Below are 18,439 nucleotides of genomic sequence, written 5' to 3' on the forward strand. Positions count from 1 at the left end.
GTGATGGACTTTTACTTGAGGAGTCGTATTGCCTTCAGTTGGATTCTCAGCATGTGGGAATTAACCTACATCAAAGCAGAATTGTATGGTGCCTCAAAAAAACCAACAAAAAAACCCCAACAACTGAGGTTTGTGTTGTAGTTTCAAAAGTCGTAAGTAGCTGCGTCTAGCTATACCACAGGCCCTTGTTATTACCTGCTTTCATTGTTTTGTTACTCGGAGATGTAGCTTTATGTGAGTTGCTTGAGCCCTGTGTGGTTTATAGTGTAGGTTTAAATGAAAAACAAAACAGTGCCATCATGATTGTTAAAATCTATTCTGGTTTTGAAGATATCATTCTTTGGGCACTGTTCCTTTAGAAACTTATTTTTGCCAACAGTTTTACTTTGGCTTGCAAGATCGCATTTTAAATTGAAAGATGAGGATACTTGACTCCTCTGAATATTTAAGAGTTGTAAATAATGATTGTGATATAAAGAAAACTTGTATCCCATTACTTTTATGGTGGATGATTCATCTCTGTGTCAGTTTGATAAATTAACTCAGAGTATAAATATTCTTAAGTAATTTTAATGCTTTTTATTATCATTATTATTATTATTATTTTCCCCCCTCTGCCCCATTTTCTTCTCCCCAAATTCAGTAATTTTCTGAGCATGACAAGGTATTCAGCCTTTTGCCAAAGCCAATAGATCCAGGTCTCTTGCTTAATCTTCTCCTTTCCCCTTTTTTGAAGAGTGGATCTAGGACACTGTTGTTTGCTCTGTCACAGCAGACTGCTGCCAGTATTGGCTATGACTCCAGAAGAGTCCGCCAAGTCCGGGGGACGAAGAGTTTTGTTCAAATCCTCATGCACTGAGACCGAAGCCAGCTTTTACCTATCTTGAAGAATAAGCAAAGGGGAAAAAATGTCACTGTTCAAGTACAAGGCATGTAATTGGCAGTAGCAAGTAACAACTTCCTGCTGCTAAAAATATTTTGCTTTATTTCATTTTGCTAGCATTAGCAAGTCAGCAGTCTGTTCTGAAAAACAGGATTTTAAATGGCACATGAAAACTCGGCTATTTGAAACAGTAAGTGAACAGCATTTTTTCTTTCCTGGTGCCCTAAGCTACCTAATTACTGCAAATTAAATTGAAACAGGTGTGTTCAGAGGCAGCTGAGCTAACATTGCCTTGTCCCAACTCTAATTAGAACCCTTGACAACTGAAGTTGTAGCATTTTGGCGATTATACATCATTTTGAGTTTTGCACCATTTTCTGCTCTTCCTGCAGTTTCTATCAGGAGACTATTCAAGCCACTAATGCAAAGTGGTAATTCATTTTGGTGACAAGCGCATGCAGATGGGAAAGTGGTGGGCTCCTAGCAAGGTGGCTTGTAACAAGGTCAGAGCATAGTGCAAAATGGTTGAAATGATATCATGGAAGGAATAGAAACTATTACCACGCCAAACCCAGTTTTTTAGATTGTTTTTGCGGTGTCAATAATTGCAGATGCAGTGGATACAGACTTTGGTTTCGTTCCCTTGATGCAGGGTGAGAAGCATTTACAAAGGTCCACATTTCATGACGTTTGTAAGGTCTGCATTTCATGACACTCTTGGAAAACGGTGAAGTCCCACACTTGCATCCGTCTTCTTCCATCTTCCTTGGCTTGTGAGTGAAATCCCAACTAACCCAGAGATGCATTGTGACGTAAGATTGGAGATCTGTTAGGTGTGTGCTGTAAAGGGGTCCCAAATCCCCGAGTTTTGAGGTCACTTTTGGGATGTTAGAGAACTTCTCTGTAGAGTTTTCCCTCAGTCTGCAGGTAGCTACAGCGAGGACGGTGTGACTGGCCTGGCCTGTTTGCTGAGGATGGTGTGGCTCTGTGTCCCAGATGGTGCCTAGCTCGGGTTGGACAAACAGATTGAGTTTTAGCCCAGAAAAAGTTGGACTGTTGGTTGGTATTGAGAAGCAGCCAGAGGCAATATTAGTCCTTGAAGACAGTGGGCCTGCTGTTAGATCTCTAGTCAAATGAAAACTTTAATAGTCAAAATTAGCCCAGCTGCTTGACAGCAAGAAGTAATCCAGATAGGTTTTTGACTGGCTGGCCTGTTTCAACTTGGCCCCTTTTCACTACGCTTAAAAAAAAAAATCATTTTTAAGTTGATACCAGAGCACAGGGCAGGGGTTCGTTTGCTGAAAGGGCATCTTGACAGCGCTTAGTGGCACTACAGCTCCGGGACCGGCCTGTTGATTGCCAGGCGGCATTTGAAGTACTTTGTAGAATCTATAAGGATCACAAAGAGTTCCCTTTTCACTGCTGGGTTACATGTTGTTGGGACAGTCACAGTAGCAGGTGCAGGGGCATCCAGAGCCCTGAGCTGGTATGTCTTATCAGTTGTATCTACATTTAGATGAAGAGAGTGGAAAAGAATGCAACTGTTTTTTCATTCATCCCTAATCTTTCACTCTTGACACCTTTAGGGGTGTTTACGTATCGTAATAAGATGTTAACGAGATAGATGCCGTGTAGTTTTAGGAGGAGCAAACTCAGGGCTCTGCTTCTTGGGGTTTTCCTTTTTTTTTTTCCTTTTCTTTTTTTCTTTTTTTTTTTTTCTCCCAGGATTTTTTCCCAGGGTTTGTTCCCAGTTTTTTCCTGTTTGTTTTTTTTCTGGGTGTTTGTCCAGGTTTCACTATTTTTTTCTGGGTTTGACCCTTTTTCTGCCTTTCTTTTTTCTAGTTTTGACCAGTTTTGTTTGAGTTTGGAGGGTTTGGGGTGAAGTTTTTAGTGCAGCCAAGGTTTTGTGGGGGGCAGCCAAAATAATTATGAACCTTACACAGGAGTATGCCAAAAATGCAAAGGCAGTGATTTAATACTTCCAGAGTAATAAGAATGGTTGAATGCTCAACCATCGTTCCCTTCCATGGCTGTGATTTTTAACTGCTAATCTCTAGCCCAGTTAAGGTAGCTTATGTCTGAGGAAGGTCTCTCTTTTGGGTTTACTTGTTTATGAAATGTAAGTTTGGATAATTAGCAGGTTAATGTGATACATCATTCTGGCAGCAAACTTCTTTTATACTTAAAAAGAAAATGGAGCTTCCCTTCAGTCTCTTTGCACTGCATCCAATGGGTGATGGATGACTTTTTGGACAAGACCAATTGCATTGCCATCAACAGGAATTTTTTTCCAAATATGCAATAATTTAGATCAGGTTTATCCATAGACACATCTTGACTTAAGCCTTGATCCTGTACCGTACAGACAAATGAATGTTTTTCACTGTTTCCACTGAACAAGTTGCAGTCTCAATCTGACAAATAAATGCCTAATGAGGAGCTCAGGGTTTGGAAGTGGGATGAACCCTTTCTTTGATATATGTCAGAGTATTTTCCAGTGAGGACTTGGAGGTGCCTGTCGGACTGCCACCTTGCCTTCCCGGCTTTTTTGGGAAGGGAGAGGAAGCTTGTTTTAGAAGCAGGTTCCCTCTCCTGTCGAGTAATCAGCCTGTTTGATCCCATGACACATCACATCAGATTTACACTTAGAACCATGCAGAGTTTTCATTACAGGAAGAGGTTTTTGTACTGTGGACACCTGCAGCATGTACAAAGGTGATGTGAAGTGCATGTGCTAATTTAAAATAATTTCCTGGGTAATGAACTGGATCAAAAATGAAGGATGGTACTGCCAGTATTTTTAATATGTTGACATATTTTTGGGGAAGAACGTGGCCCATGCTTCCGTTTGTATCTATAATTTAGCGTGACTCATAACCAGAAGTCTGAACTGTCCTGGTGAAAAGAAAGGAATGGATATTAAGATTGCAAGTGCCAAGGCAGATTTTGTATATCGAAAGCTGACAGAAAAGATGATTTGCAGAGGTTTCAGTAAGTGCATCATTAAATCATCCTTGGCTCCTTCTCAGATGTGTATTTTTTTAAAAAAAACCCCGATGCTTCTCTAAGCAAAAATATAAACATGTGAAACACTGGAGGTGACTTTCTTGGAAGAAGTGGTTTTTTCCCCACTAAGGAAATATATTTTTTTCTTAAGATGTCCAATTGATTAATGCCAGACCGCATGGAATTACTAAGTGAAATCCTCAAGATGTTCTATTGTTTTTATAGCACAACTCAGTCACCAGTGTTTTTCTGTATGTGAAAATATTTGGCAGCCTTGTTGACCAGATAGGCAATGGTATGTGAATTTCACATTTTATATAAAGGCCCTTGGTTTCATATTAAAAATTAGGGGTTTGACATTCAGCTAAAACAGCGGGTAACTGATTGCCTTCATAATTTCTGTAGAGTGTCATGAGAAAGGAGAGCCTCGTGCCATGCTCCACTCCAACAGCCCTGGACATACATGCCCGGTTTTCCTGAAGGTATATTTGGACACACCAAGCTGCTAAGCCTGGAATTACCTGTAGCCCAGCCGGCCTCAGCAGCTCTCCCCATGGCCCATGCAGAGGCTTCAGTCTGCTCTCCCGGTGTTACAGGCAAGTTCCGTCTTCATAGCGGAACCTCCCTACTATGTTTGGCGCGAGCAGCGCTGAGAAACATACATATTGTATAAATTCCCTTCTTGAAGCACTACCAGTACTTTGGATAAGCCACTGTAAAACTACTGGTATGCATTTGTTCATAGTTTGGAAAATACTGTTTTCATTACAGTAAACCAATATAAACATCAGCAATATTCCTATCAAACAAATTAGTTCTCATGTGAAATGTATGGTAAGTAAATTTGTTGTGTAGCTGAATACAGTGTTATTTAATGGAACTTGATTTGGTGCCAACTAAACATATGGATCTTTAAATGCATTCCCCTTGTGGCTATGTTGAAATCATCCACCAATAACATGTGCTGAATTCCCTTCCAGATTTGCAGGCTGGCTGCCCTTATTGTATGAGGTTTTGAAATGCAACAAATAGTATTGGTGAGGGAGGGGAATACAGTGCAAGAATTTCTGTTTTGTTAGTTATTTTTCAAAAAAATTTTGCTTGACTAAAGCTTTTCTTCTCCACCCACCCCCCTAGCCCCCTCCTTCCTTTCAGCCTGGAAAAGAGTTTTGTTTTATCATCAAATGCCATAAAGGTTCTTCGTTTCTTTGAGGATTTTTGTCTCCATTTCTCTTCTACTTCTTCCCTTTTTACCAGGGGAAATCAGTAAAAGGGGAGATAAATGGAAGACAGGGAAATACAGGTAAATCTTTTTGTCCTTACCTTTTTACAGTATTAAAATTATTACTATAGGAATATATATTTATGGAAAAAATATTTTTTCAGAAAACACTGCCTTTTTTTTTTTTCCTTAGTTGTGACAGTCTGTGTTCTATGACAGGAGGCAGTATTCAGAAAGCTACTGCAGCTGTCTCGTTTTTAACCACAGAACTGTAATGTGCTAACATGATAGGATGCAGCAGAAGTAGTAGCGTGGATCCTGGTCTACCAAACACTTCTGTGCATGCTTACATTGATTGCTGTCTGTACTAGTATTTGAAATCAGGGTCATTCCCTTCTTGCAGTGAAGCATACACAAGTGTCAGAAAGTCTGAAGTCAGTGTTCCTCCACAGCAATCAGTGCATTAAGGTGGGCTTTAAAAATTATTGTACTGTAATTACCTCACGTCATTTAAATGTAACTCACTGGCAATTTCTTTAAAACCTTTCCTTTGTACTTAATCAAATGCTGAAGTGGTGCTAAGAAGGATGGGCCTCATTTTATTTTCTCAAATTCCCTCCAGGGCTATAACCACAAGTGAGTGCATAATGATTTACATGTATAACATCTGCGTGCGCTGATGTCTCTTGTAGTCAAAATTGTGTTTTGGCTTACTGAGACAATTAAATGGCGCAAATTGTGTTCCCAGATTTGTGCCCAAACGTCATATTCAGAGCTCTGCATGCGTTCAGCTGGTGGCTGGCTGGCCAGACCTGGTAAGGTTACCTGACGGTGGCACGCAGGACTTGCAGGCGTCCAGAAACAGCTTCACATGCAGCTCCAGGCGCTGGATGGAGACCACCTTGGAGGGACTTGGCTTTAGAGAGCAGCAGGAAAATAAAACATTCTTTCAATAAATAATTAGGAGGACCTGTTAATGCTATACGGAGTAGAGCGGAGTTGTCTGTGCCAGTTCCTTCTGTAAATTGGTGTAGCTCCTTTGGGACCCGTCGAACCGTGCCAATATACATCAGCCAAGGCCCTGACACGAGTGGAGTTACTGGGGGTTTGACCCTGTGCCAGCTGAGGAGCTGCTGCTCCTGGAGAGTACATCAAGTAGAAGAGGATGTCGAAGGGGCAATTCAGTACTGCAATGATTTTTATTTTATTTTGGGGTTTTTTAAGCCTCAAGAAAACGTAGGTGAAACGGTGGCGTAATGCTGACAGCTAGAGGGGGGGCACTTGGGTTGCAATTAATGCAGCAACAAGTGGCAAGCTGAAAGATGTTTTTATTCCCTCAAAAACAAAGTTAGGGGCTAATTATAGATCCACTGATGTAATGGGAACATTCTGACCCACCATTATTGTCATAATCATAGTTGTAAGTCTGGTAAATTTAAAGGTCTGTTTTCCTTGCGTCCTGCATACAAATTCCATTTCATAACATTTTGGGCTATTTCAGGGAGGTTACAGGGCTCTAAAGGTGATTAAACTCACTCAGTCATCAGCAGCTTGACTTGTAACCCACTCAAGGACTGCTTATAATAGTATTGCTTCATTTTGTTATTTCTCTTGAGGTTCCCTCGACCACATCTCACCTTCAGCTAAGACATTTTCAAGTGCCAGCCTGAAAAATCAAGAGTTCTGCGCAGCTAATAGGATCTGCTGTCGATGTCGTTAAAATCTTGGCGGGAGGTGGGTAGCGAGGAGAGGAAGCAGTCCAGGGGCATCGAGCCTTACATGTTGTCCTCCTGCCACACGGGATGGAGCAGCGTGTGCGGTGGCGGCGTGTGCTGCGGGGCACCACCCCGAGCAGGACCGAGAACGGGGGGATCCGCGCGGTTCTGTGACTTTGCTGTGTAAATCCGAGCTCCGGCATCACACGTTTGCTGACACACAGACTTTGGGTGCTTTTATTACCAGGTGAGTGCACCAAGTCTGTCCGTGACCTGATACTTGGGCCTGCGTTTCTGCAAGAAAACTGTGGCGGTGCCTCAGGCCATCTCTAGTGACATCTTCTGAACTGTTTGAAGGTGAAACCCAACTGTCCCTGTAGTCCCTACTGTCACAGATCACTGAAGCTGATTTGGTCACCTTTGCTGTGAAATATTTTTGAGGTGCTCACCCTGTGTTCTGTTTGGGCTAGGTGGGGAGCGATATCTAGTCTCTTCCAAAGGTGTTTTCATACCGGAGCCCGGTGCTCTCCGTGTCTGCCTGGTGGGAGCGAGCATGGTTTGGACTCAGAGCAGAACTGTAGCAGGGGCAGGAGCCAAGTGCTTGAGAATTTCTTCTGCCTGCAGGGGCATGTCGGGTGATGGACGGATGAGAAGGGCATGGTGTGTCCAGGCAGCAGCAGAGTACCATGAGCCTGCCAGCGTGCTGCTGGGGTGGCTGGCTGTGGGCAGCTGACAGTCTCGCCCGCTCAGTCAGCAGTAAGCTGGGCTTGCACAAGGCCGATGCAGAGACAAAACATCTGGGTCTCAAGTGCCTTTGGGTCTGGTATTGCAGCCTGAGGTGTGTGGAGTGAGGTGCTGTCATGGCAGTATGTGTGGATGAGAAACGCGGTCCCAGAGGATTTGACCTTCTAGGAAGAAAAATGACATGCACTACTGTTTTGTTTGTGAGAGTTTTTATCGTTTCTCTTTTTTCTTTTTTTTTATGGATCAAAACCAATGTATAATATGGTGAGGCAGGATAACGTTTGAAGTTGACAGTCAATACCTGGGAAGCAGATAAGAGAGGTACAAGCATGATGCAATCCAATGAGACGTGGCTGAGAGAGGGTGAGGGAGGACAGCAGTAGTGGTGAATAACCTTCAGGGGAAAGACCCTGGGGGCCATAACCTCAGTTCAGAGAATATGTAAAACTTACAGGGGCCAAAGGGGGAGTAGAAAATGTCAGAAGCCTTCCAGAGCAGCAGAAGGTTATGATCTGTTCCCCAGCCACTGCTTGGAGATAAGCTTCTCTTTGGGACAGATTCAGCAATATTTACAATTTATGTGATGTGCATAAAATAAAATGCTTTGTCCGCTGATCCTTTAGCCAAATGCAGAACACAGTCAGAAGCTTTGCAAAGCTGAATATCTTAAATTATAAATCAACTTTTTTACACTGTATTGAAATTACTGTAAACTCCCAGCCTTTGTGATAAGCTACCACAGAAGGGATTAGAAGCCAGCAAATATTTCTGGCTAATAAACTCTGAAGATACTCCTAATTTTTTCCCAAAAGACTGAAAAAAATTGATTCCCAAATTCTGTTCAAACTGGTGTAGATAGCTCCGGTGCCTTGGTTTTATAGGGCAAACTCCTTAGGTAAATGATAGAAGATTGCTAGTTAAAAGACACTTGAAATTATATTAGTTTAGCAAAGTGAAACAAAAGTTATACTGTAAGCAAGAGAAACTACTCAGTTTAGTTTCTCTGTCCCAATTAAAATGTGGAAAGTAAACCAACTGCATAATAGCAAAAATGCAGAGCTAAAACCTCTTGTTGTTTTGTTGCAAATTCCATAATTTTACGTATTTCATCAGCCCTTAGCTCATATAGATTCATGATTATGTGAGAATTTTTGCTTATTAGCGTTTTGGTTTTAGTCTGAATTGCAGCGAAACTGGAAACATGCTCTAAAACCTCTGGAAATACAAAGCAAAGGAAAAAAAAAAAACCTACCGTCAAATGATCTTTAGTAAAAAAGATGATGTGGGGGTTTTTTAAGCTGGTCATACAACTTCAGGGTATATATCTGAATGCTATATTTCAATAAAGTGTATTTGAGTGCTATGTTTCACCACCAACTTCAAAATGATTATCCAGCCTCAAGAGAAATATTTGCTAAGTAATATGACCAGGTCAAGACGAGGGTGATTCCACTGCATGACTTCACTGCCATGTGAATTTACAGGCATGTAACTTAAAACTTCATTCTTGCAGATAAACTTTAGTTTTTTCTTACTCTTTATGAAGTGAACCTGGAAAGCATCTGATCACCATCCTCCTTACAATTTATTATTTTTTTTCTCATATTGGGAAACAGTTGCCACTTACCCATGATATTCTTCTAGATGAAATCTGAAGTTCTTCAATCTTTCCTTATGTCATGTTTTGTAGGTCTGTGTAAGTTTTATTGTTCTGCTGTGGTTTACTCCTTTCTAATGCGTGATGCTCGAATTGGCTAGAGTATTGTGGATGAGACCTTTCCATTGCAAAGTTGCACAGAATAACTACTGCCTGTCTCTTAGGAATAATGTTCACATTTTTAACACAAGCCAAAAAGACCAGTGCCCTCTTGCAGCATAATGGTATTGACATGTATTTGCTTTGTCATCTGCTATAACCCCAGATTCTCCTGTTCGTCCATATTTTGTAATAGTAAAAAAAGTGACATAAAATGATCTTTTCCTTTTTTTTTTAATGATCTAGCTTAAGAATAAGCAAATTCAATTTAACATTTAACTCCCCTCTATTAAAAAAAAGGGGGGGGGGTGAGAGTTAGTTTTTGGGTGGAGAGCTTTTATTTCTAGTTTCATCCCAAGCAAATTTTTATGGCTGAGTTATAAACCCCTGAAAATTGCAGTTCATAATGGAAACATTGGCAGACCCTGAACGGCGCCGCTGTAAAGTAGTATGAAGCTTTAAGTTTTTCCACTTTTAGACCTGGAATAAAACTAAATTACAACACTTTCCGTAGAGGCATTTGATTTTCCCCCCAGTAATTTCTGCTGGATCTGTCCAGTGTTTCCTGACTTCCTATGTTGTCATTGGACTTTTTCTTATTGACTAGGCAGTTCGTTTCATTCGATCGGTAGATTCACCAGTGGAGATACCCAAAAAGTGTTGTTTACTGGGGCAGAGTGTGCTAGGAAACGTAGTGCTGGCTTGGAGCAAGTTACAGTGCGGATTTATGGAAGAAATCTACAGCAAATAGGGCTGGAATGAGTGTTGTGGGACTCACAAAACACCTGAAATGATAAGGGTCCCCACAATGTTGTTCTGCAGGATAGAAATGTTCTTCCAGATTCCATCCAAACCCATTGCCGAAGTGGATGCAAAGGCGCTCTGAGAAGAGAATATCAAGGTTGTTTTCCTCTCCCAAGGCAGGAGAAATAGATTAGCAATATGATTTTTCATAGCGCTGCAGTATGCTAGGGTATTCCAGCAGGAGCAGTTTTATCTGAAAGTGGATGTGAAAACAAAAGGCAGAATGGAAGTCAGCAAGTGGACAGGGCTTTTTTCTGGAATTATTCCTGGAGTCATTTCTCATACTGGCGCAGGCTGCAGGAAGCCAAAGATCAACGTGTGGGTTATTTATAACCATTTTCTAAATTACTTCAGTGCAAATGATCTGTTTAGCTACTTCAGTCCTTAGGGCAAGAGTTGCAATGCCACTCGTTTGGTCCCTACGGGGCGGGGGGCAAATTATGGAACCAAGGCATAAGCAAATAACGTACCCTTGCTTTTCTCTTTTGGGTCTCTCCTTGAAGATGAAATTTTTTTGTTATTTGTTGTTATTGCATCCCAATGGATCTGTGGTGGTTCCTGGCACGAACAGCGGAGGGCTATGATATATTCCTAGCTGGGCTGTAGTTAGCTGCCTTGTCCGGGCAGTTTCGCCTCCAGCCCTGTGACAGCTACCCAGGCTGTCCAGGCAGCTGTAACTTTGGCGTGTGGATGTTCTCACTGTTTCTGGAGTTCTCCATGGGCAGCAGGTAAATTTCTTTCGGTCGTAATAGGAATGATTCTAACGCAAAATATAGGAGAGAGGTCCATGAAAATCAGCCTTGAGGTCATAGATAAAAGTGATGTCTCCATCCCCTGGGTGACTGAGAATCATTTCCAAATAGTGGATTAGCTTAGGCTGGATTAGCATTCCTCTTGAACACTTTATCTATGTCCATACTGTTCCTGCACTTGCTTTTTTCTGGATGTAGCAGCAAAGCCCAAAGTCTGTTGTAGTGAAAAACCCAATTGTTCTTTCCCAGTCAACTGGAAAATTTGTGCCTTTATGAGGGTTTATAGGAATGACACTGAGCAACTAAGAAACTGGGCAACTCCGCTTTTCCTTATTTTCTTCCCTTCTCTACAGCAAAAAAAAGTGGATTTCAGCACAGAGCATCACCAAAACATAAACCGTTCTGTCTGGATCTGAAATCCTTTAGGAGAGAAACACCCTCACCCAGCTGTGGCTGAAGATTGCACCTGCCACTTACCAGCAGTTACAGTAGCTCTTGGATGGATGGAATAATCTGCTGCTGGAAAAGGTAGTTCTTTTGTTTTCGCTGAGGAGCTGAGCTATTCCAGGTGATTTTGTAGGTGAATTCCAGTAGCTCTTTCTGAAAAACTCTCTGTAGCATTGAGCCCCCAGTAAAGACAGTGATAAACTGGAGTGAGGCCAGAGGAGAGGCACGAGTGTGGTTAGGAAGCAAGAGCATGAGAGGTGCTTGGGGTTGCTGAGGCAGTGGGGTTTGCTGGGTCTGGAGAAGGCTATGGGTGGGTGAGAGGATCCAGTTGTCATCTTCCACTCTCCAAAGGAAGCTTTTGGAGGCAGTGGGATCAGGCTTTCTGACAGACACAATGACAAAGGGACAAGAGGTCATGATCAGAAGTTCTAATGAGAGAAATTTTGTTCGGATGTGAGGAATGTATCCTTCATCATAAGAGTGGGTAAGCACCATGGAAAGTCCCTCCTTGGAGGTTTTTGAACTGCAGCTGGCCCTGATCTCACCTTGAACCTGGCACTGCTCTGAGGCGGCTGGAGCAGGTGACCTCCTGAGGTCCCTTCCAAACTAATTTTTTTCTATGAATCTGAATTCATTTTACAGAGGTAGCATCCTTAAGGAAGAAGGGAAAAAACCCAACTAAACAAGTACCAGAATTGAGGATTTGAGAAACAGGTATGTATCTATATGACCAACTGAGAGAAAATAGGTCTCCAGCTGTTTAGTTTTAGCAGTTTAGTTTTCTTTTGGAAAATAAAATCAGGAATAGTCTAGAGTCTGAAAGTGAGAAATCCAGTTACAATCAGAAGACCTTAAGATTTTTAGCTCCTGTTTTTCAAAAGTAAAGCACCATTAAAAAGAGTATATTTCCATTGCAAAGCAGAGAATGACTGTAATGTTTCTTAATATGCATTGAAAAGTACCAAAGTCACATTCTTCGAGACTCTGTGTGTGTGTATTAGATTATATAAACTTTGATTTATACATTCCCAGTCACTTAATGTACATAGTTTAGCATTTTAAAAATCATGAGCACAGAGTTGTCATATAGGATGTTTTGGAAAACAAAAATTATATGTTGTTAAGAAAAGCTAAGATGATCACACTTACTACTGCCTTCTTTTGTTTCCTTCAGCTGAAGCGCAATTGTGAAGGCAAGAAATGTGAAGAACTGGCCTTTTGCTGATATATCACCTGTACGGTAATCAAAGTCTTGTCACTTTGCATTAGCTTTACTTCAGAGCTTACCAAAAAGATCGCCTGCCCTGTAAAACAGCCTAACTTGACCAGATCACCAGCTAACCAGAGGCAGCAGTAGCTGTTGCTCCATGATGCTCCTTGTGGAGCTTCTGCTGCAGGAAGCCGGGAGGCAGATTTGGGATCAGAAACCAGGTCTTCTGTACTCTGGGTTAGCCCAGCTCGCTTTTCTCTGTCTCACTTAGGGCATTTGTTGTAAATATAAGAACCAAAACCAAAAGCAGATAACCTGGGGTTGTAGGATCCTGATTGTTTTTAAACACTGATAAGGGCACTTTGTAAGATCAGCTTCTGATTTGTAGCTGTTTACATTTGGAAGAGACTGAGAGATGCTAATGTCCCTTCTGGCATTCATAGCTATTTTGCTTTCTGGAGATTTGTGGGTTTTACATGGCATAAGATCAAGCCATAACAACGCTGTGACAGACAGGGTTGTTGTTGAGGTACAGAATGAGTCTTTCTGCTCCAAACACGTTGCTTGCTTTGCAAGTCAGTGTCTGCTCACTCCAGTGACTCCTTTTGCATAAGGGTCATCACTTCAGATGTAGGATTCTGGAAAAAAAAAAATAAATAAATACACAGTTGGGTTGCATCTGTGAGTTGATGAAAGAAAGCTCTGAGTTGGGATTTCTTTTATGCTCAGGTAGGCTTTTTCCTGCACCATAGATGTCCTCAAAAGACAAGCAAACATAGTCTCTGTTATTAAGCCAAAAGGAGCAGATAAATCTGACAAATTTTGCTTTTCTGCTGTTTTTCTCTTCTTGGTTTATAAAAGGTCACAGTGTGAACCACTTCAATGCCTTCCACTGTTTTCTTTTACATTTTATAGTGCTTGCATGATCTCAGTGAGGGAGCGTATTTATTGTGCATGCCATTCAGTTTAGATTCAACTGCAGCACATGATTACAGCAACTTAGAGGAAAAAAACTGGAAAATAAGTCCCTGATGTAAAACTGGTAACTGAGCCAAAACAGTAGTGCCAGTTATTTCAATGCCTCACAGAGTGATTTACGAATTCACTGCAAACACATTTAACAATTTATTGGGACAACTGTGCATATTAACCAGCGCTCTCGAAACCTTGGATGCAAACCTCTTTTGATGATAATTTTTCCTTTTAATATTTTACAGAGAGGCATTAGAAGGTGACAGTAGGGAAAGCTCATGTTTGCATCATGCCTTTCAGTGAGTTTATCCCCACAGTCTCCACTGTATTATTTTATTTGGGAAAAGACATGCAATGTCTCCTGGAAGAATGAATACCCACAGGACTGATCTGAATCCTACAGATACTTAGTAAGCTGAGACATAACGCATTTTTCTCACACGTGTGTTGCACATGCCTGTGCCTACGTGGCTTTTAGGCTGCTGAAGAACATGAGAAGCAATTTGTAGCTGGCACTGCTGTCTTCCAGCCTTTGCCTGCTCTTTCCCAATTTGCACAGATTAAACCTGCGGGATTTACAAGGAAGGACACAGATGAATGGAAGGTGGCAAGTAAGGACAAAATTTTTAGGAAGTGTCTCCCAACTTCCTGACGTTACAGCACCTCACCTTTTATTTTAGGCAGGCGTTTACTTACCTTTATAATGGTTTCTATCACAAGCCTCTTGTCCAAGAAAGGCATTTCCAAGTCGTGCTTGTGTTGGTAAATGCAGAAGCTCTGTCAAACCTTTCAAACCATGTATGAGACACCAAAAATACCTTTTTGCTGGAGAAAATTATAGCTGCCGTCTTCCTACTAAAACTGCAGGGAGGCATGACTAGATGCCACCTAAAATGTTTTAGAGGTAAATGGAATTAATGAAAGCCCCAGTGTTTTGCTTTATGATCAGTTTAGAGGCTGAGAGATGCAGTAGCTCGGATTTTTTTTATCTAATAAGGTCCCATCCCACAGCCTTATCTATATGCTGGTAAGGTAATGCAGAGCAAAGTGCCAGCACAAAGTAGGTAGTAAGAACTATCCTAAGGGTTGTAGAAGGAGGTTGGAAGGAAGGACTTGTTTTTCACACAATGCGAAAGCTTGATCTTTGCCATCCCATCTGGCTGGTTACTTGCAAATAAAGTAGATACCATTATAAACACTTTAGGGAGATGTTCTAAATTTTGTAAATGTTCAGTGGGGCTTGGGTGGTAACAGCAGTACAAAAGCTGCCTTTACTCTCACTGCATATATACTGCATGTGTCTAGGGCTCAAGTATCTCGATCCTGTTGCATATCTATTTTTAAAAGCTATATTTTTTTTATAGCTTACATACAGACTCTCCAATGCACATTTACATGCTACAATGAGGTCATTTTTCTGGATAATTGGGAAAGTTAAGTAATTGCTTTAAAAAGTAAACATTTCTTTTAACATCCATGAAGCAAGTCTTAGAGCTGTTTGATACCTATACTCCTGAAATTAAACAGTGGTTTACATCAACATGAAATCCATCTTGAGCTATCCTATGATGTCATATGGCACTGCCAGGACACATGCAGGCGGCTTCAATACCCTTCATTCATGATGGGGAGCCTCATTGTGATTTCATTTTTCCCTCAGACAGCTAAAGGCAATATATAAAATCTGGTATCCATATGATTTGTGTGTATTTGTAGTGTACCTGTTGACAGCTTAAGACACCAGTGGGACAGACTGGCAGAGTTTTCTCTCCATCTTTTATTGCCTTTATGCTCTCCAAAGCATGACCTTGTGGCTTTAAAGTAATTTACCTGTTGGTGTACTCATGTGGCAGCAAGTTACTTTGAAACACCTTCCCCTCACCCACCCCTTGGTTGGTTTGGGGGTTTTTTGTTGTTTGTTTTCGGTGTGTGTGTGGTTGTGTTTGTTTAGGACCAAACAGAACGATCTTGGTCTGTGTCTAGGTTTCTTTATTTTATGTGGTTTAGGGTCATAATTTCTCATTTCAACCCTGGTGGTGATTGCAGCTTCTAAGCTAGTATGCCTAGCTTTCTTTGGAGCACTTTAGTACCTTCTTCCATAGAATTTCCCATAGACCTTTCCCAATTCATCAGTCTCTGGATAAGATTTAACTATAAGATCAAGATTTGTCTTTGCACATCAAAAATGTTGATTCTGGAATTACTGCTTCTAAATTAGCAACACAATCCAATCGCTTCTTTGCTTCCACCTACTCTCTAGTTTTTACTACCTTATGTCATTTGCCAAACTCAGACTCAAGGTCCATCGGACTCATCTTTTTGTCATCTCACAGTCTGATGACCCAAACTCTGACTGGGATGTCTGTTCATTATTTCTACTGTGGTTATTCACAGTAAACTGCAGCATTCAAGTCAGTGAGACAGGAATGAATTAGGGTAGCAAAAACCCAAACACCAGTTTGATAAGAGAGGGGTAAAGTTTGTGATCTAAAGATGAAAAGGAACAGATTTTAAATGTTCTTGCCGTAAAGATGGGTGCCCTGCATAAGAAAAAGGGAAATAACCTGGTCTCAGAGCGTGAGATTCTGCATAATAGACAGTGGAGCCATTAGTTACTGCGTGAAGGCTGAGAACAAATAAGTATTCGGGGGTATTTGACAGTGTGGAAAAATAAGAAATCCAGAATGACTTACCACAAAGGCTTGCGAAGCTTGACATCAGGAGAAGAAACAGAAAGCGAGTGCCAGAGGGGGATCCTCAGCAGAAGTCACTGATAAAACGCCCTTTGGTGGGTGGTTAGATATCGTGTAATGCTTCAGAGGATGCTGACGTGTTCTTCAGCTCCTTAATATCTTTGATTACTTCTGAATAACTCTTAGGTTAAGTTTTGGAAGCTTTTACTTCATTTGAATTCTTCTTGAAAAGCCTAGACATAATAGCCAGTTGTTGATTTGTATGTTGGATGCCGCTTCGATTACTTTCTCCAAGGGAATCGGAAGCCCCCAGAATTTCAAGAAGTCTGGGTGGATCTCTCTGCTGGTAATAGAAATCAGTCACCTTCACGTTTTTCTGAAATATCTGAAATATCTGCTATAGACTAAATAACCTTGTGTTGCCCTTGGAACTAGCTGATTGCACACATCACTTTCCAACCCCTGCACAGGTTTATCTTTCAAACCCACATGTTCCCCAAAAAACATTAATTAGATTTGCCACTGTACCTTACCATACTTCTGAAGTTATTTGGTATGATGCAGGAAAAAAAAGTAGTTTCTAGGTCATTGCTTCAGGAAATGAGTGCATAATAAGCTCACAGCTGTTAAACTGTGGCCAGCTTCTTCTGACACTTAGTAGTACTGTCAGAATTATTATGGATTGGAACAGGGCAGTACAGAAATAATACACAGAAAATAAAATTATGTGATTGTTAAGGGCTTTGGTTTTGAAACAGATTTCACATGAGCGCAAGTTACCAAACAGCATCTTAAGGGTAAGTTGACCAAAAAATATTTCTAATAAGAGAGTAAGAAAACATACCGTATTAATTTATTTATTTTTTTTAGTTGTAGCAAAGCAGAAAGTGTAAATACCCCAATTTTCTGAAAGGGACCTAAATAGTCTTTGAGACCTCTGGGGTGAATAGACAAAGAACAATTAAGATTGATTATGCATTCAGTTAGAGGTTGAGCTGTGCAGCATCTGTGAGTACCGTGCCCCTCCGCTCCCAGATGGCAGCTAGATTTCTCAGTGAGCAAGGTGGGGGCGAGGGGGGAAGGAATATCACGTAGCGTGACTTTATCACTAGATAGGAATGAAACCTTCAAAGTGCTGCCAGCCCCCAAATGCTACCCGTTAGCCCAGCTGTGTGAAAGTGCTGTCTTTAGTGCCTGTCAGCAAACAGAGCAATGAGGTTATACGTAGCAATGGACTCAGTAGTTTGGGGGGGTTATTTATATACTAAAAGTGAAACTTTTACTATAAATGCGGTATGAATTTGTGTGCTCTCTCTAGCTGCATTGCTTGCTTACTGCTGAAATAACACTTTTACAGCTTTGGGTCAGCATGAAGCAATTGTTTGCTCTCTTTGTCATCAGTCGTACAAATATAAGTCAAAGGCATGGTTTAAGTGTGTTTTCTATAGCAAAGAAAAAAATTGCAGTAAATTAGAATTAATTCTAACAGCCACATTACCAACAAGACCTACAGGGGTGAAATCTTTTAGCAGTGGATAGCACTAGTGGGGTAACTCTGAGTTGGCTGTTTTCTTCATTGCTTGACCAAAACCAATTGTAAATTTTGACCTATTGAATAGTTTTACTGGGGAACAATATTCTAAAACAAAAACATGCACACTCACCCACTTATAATGAACCTTCACAGCAGTAAGATCTGTGGAACAGGATCTTTTTTCTTCTAGGTTAACTAGTCACACTCTCTTCTATTGTTAAGTTATGGCGCAACACCTATATTTGAACAAAAGTATTGACAGCCACAGAAGCATCACCTAGACCATATGTTGGGGGTAATGATGATCTTCATCAGTTCCCCCTCGTTCCAGGGGTGATTACAGCCTGCATTTTAAAAATGGCCAGAGAAGGCTTACTTTGCTTTGGTGTGTGTCCTTTTACCTCCCTATTTCTTCCAGGGGCAAGTTCATAGATGAGTTTAGCCATGTTTGATTTTTGACTTTCACTTCTGTTCCATTTCAGTCTGCGATGGTCTGTTTAATATTAACATTTATGATGGAAAGTCTGTACTTTCTGCTTTAGTCAAGCACAAATGGAAGTCACAAAGGAATCTTTAGCAAGTATTCCAATATCATGGTTGGATATGTGAGGTTTGGAAACTTATGAAAAGTTTCCTCTGTTGAAATGCCTCTGTCTAGGAAAACAGTGGAGGTCTAAAGAGCAGACTGGAAGCCCGTGGCT

General features: G+C 41.1%; 1 long non-coding RNA gene across 4 annotated transcripts; it reads left to right on the plus strand.

Annotated features, from left to right (window-relative positions):
- Positions 1 to 16,047, plus strand: LOC114013401 (uncharacterized). 4 transcript variants are annotated; one of them, XR_003556333.2, is made up of 3 exons: positions 1 to 5,382; positions 5,515 to 5,579; positions 6,728 to 16,047. It is a non-coding gene; the product is annotated as an uncharacterized LOC114013401 (long non-coding RNA). The 4 variants fall into 4 exon arrangements; XR_008749154.1 differs by having other exon boundaries at positions 1 to 5,192; XR_003556330.2 differs by having other exon boundaries at positions 1 to 5,579; positions 5,860 to 16,047.
- Positions 16,048 to 18,439: the final 2,392 nt, after the last annotated feature.

The sequence above is a fragment of the Falco peregrinus genome, chromosome 11 (genome assembly GCF_023634155.1).
Source record: "Falco peregrinus isolate bFalPer1 chromosome 11, bFalPer1.pri, whole genome shotgun sequence".
In the NCBI taxonomy this organism is placed as follows: Eukaryota; Metazoa; Chordata; class Aves; order Falconiformes; family Falconidae; genus Falco; species Falco peregrinus.